Below are 2,500 nucleotides of genomic sequence, written 5' to 3' on the forward strand. Positions count from 1 at the left end.
ATGCGCGCACAGGAACACTACCTGATCTAACGAGCACACGAGGGGACAGCTTTATTACAGGCCATAATGTTTCTAACTGTCTTAATCTCCCCAATAGAAACAACAGTGACAGCACCGTCAACAAAAACGGAAGGGATCTGTTGCAGCTCTGTAGAAGCTTGGGTCTGTACTTTGTCAATGGTAGGTTACGGGGGGACTCTTTGGGAGATTCACCTACTGCTCACCTCTTGGCCACAGTACAGTAGACTATATGATCACAGACATTGACCCCTTCTCTCTCAGCTCATTCACTGTCAAGCCACTAACACCTCTGTCTGATCACAGCCAAATTACATTGTTCCTCAAAAGAACAGACATGGAAACAACCACACATTCACAGCCCAGTAAGCTGTACAACATCAGACATTCATACAGATGGGCCCAAAACAGCACAGAAGAATACCAGAAAGCAACCTGGAACCAAAATATCCAAACACTCTTAGATAACTTTCTGGATACCACATTCACTCACAGTAAAGAAGGCATCAATCTAGCAGTACAAAACATCAACTATATATTCAGGCAAACGGCAAAAGAAGCACAATTGAAATTGATAAAAAACAAAACAAAAAAAGATCACAGATGACAACTGGTTTGATGCAGATTGTAAAATTATAAGGAAAAACTTAGAACACTATCCAACCAAAAGCACAGAGACCCAAATAATGGTGAATTACGCCTTCATTACTGTGAGACTTTAAAACTCTATAAACGTACACTCAGAACCAAAAAAGCACAGTACAACAGAAAGCAGCTGACGCTAATTGAGGAGTCCATAAACACAAACAACTTCTGGCAAAATTGGAAAAAAATTAAAAAATCTAAACAAGAGGAATTAGCGATACAAAATGGTGACATTTGGACAACCCATTTTAAAACACTCTACAACACCGTTCAAATTGACACAAACGCAGAACAACGCCAAATTCATGAGAAGTTGAATGGATTAGAAAGAGCTATAAAGGACAATCAAAATCCACTGGACTCCCAATTACCGACCAGGAGCTCTATAAGAAACTTCAGGCTCTCAAATTTAAAAAGGCATGCGGACCTGATGGCATCCTAAATGAGATGCTCAAACTCACTAGTGCAAAATTTCAATTGGCTATATTAAAACTGTTTAATTTGATCCTGAGTGTAGGTTATTTCCCTGACATCTGGAATCAAGGACTCATAACCCCAATCTTTAAAAACGGAGACAAATTTGACCCTAACAATTACAGAGGCATTTGTGTGAACAGTAACCTGGGGAAGGTTTTCTGTAGTATTATAAATGTAAGAGTTCTAAACTTCCTTAATAAGCACAATGTCTTGAGTAAAAGCCAAATTGGATTTATACCAAAACATCGCACGACCGATCATATTTACACCCTACACACCCTGATAGATAAACATGTCCACCAAAATAATACCAAAATATACGCTTGCTTTATCGACTTCCCAAAAAGCATTTGATTCTATTTGGCACACAGGACTGTTCTACAAAGTTATTGAAAGTGGTGTAGGGGGTAAAACATATGAAATAATTAAATCAATGTATACTGGCAATACGTGCAGCATTAAAATTGGCAAGAAAAGAACAGAATTCTTTAACCAGGGCGGGGCCTTCGTCAGGGTTGTAATCTGAGCCCAGCACTCTTCAATATTTACATCAACGAATTGGCCACTATTCTAGAAAAATCCTCAGCCCCTGGTGTTAGTCTCCATAATTCAGAGGTTAAATGCCTACTCTTCGCCGATGACCTATGCCTGCTGTCACCCACAGCACATGGCCTACAGCAGAGCCTGGACCTGCTAGAGCAGTACTGCCAGACCTGGGCCCTGACAGTAAACCCCCAAAAAGACTAAAATAATGATTTTCCAGAGAAGATCCAGATCTCAGGGAATTAGACCAAAGTTCTCAATTGGTACAAAATATATAGAGCACTGCACACACTACAATTACTTAGGTTTAAAAATAAGCTCAACTGGACACCTTAATGAAGCAGTGAATGAACTGAGAGAGAAAGCACGCAGGGCATTCTACGCAATTAAAAAGCAAATTCAAACTGAAATACCTATTAAAATTTGGCTAAAACTAATTGAATATGTCATTGAACCAATTGCACTTTATGGCAGCGAGGTGTGGGGTCCACTTGCAAAACAAGATTTCATCAAATGGGACAAACATCCCATTGAAACCCTGCATGCAGAGTTCTGTAAGATTCTCCTACATGTCCAGAGGAAAACTACAAACAATGCATGCAGGGCAGAATTAGGCAAATACCCACTAATAATAAAAACTCAAAAAAGAGCAATTAAGTTTTGGAAACATCTAAAATACAGTGACCCCCTCTCATATCATTACCAAGCCCTGCAATACCAAGAGCTGAACAAAGAAAAGAGTCCCCTCATCCAGCTGGTCCTGGGGCTGAGTTCACAAACCTGTTCTACTAACACACTGAAGCCTCAGGACCAGAAC

Source organism: Coregonus clupeaformis, chromosome 17, assembly GCF_020615455.1.
Source record: "Coregonus clupeaformis isolate EN_2021a chromosome 17, ASM2061545v1, whole genome shotgun sequence".
In the NCBI taxonomy this organism is placed as follows: Eukaryota; Metazoa; Chordata; class Actinopteri; order Salmoniformes; family Salmonidae; genus Coregonus; species Coregonus clupeaformis.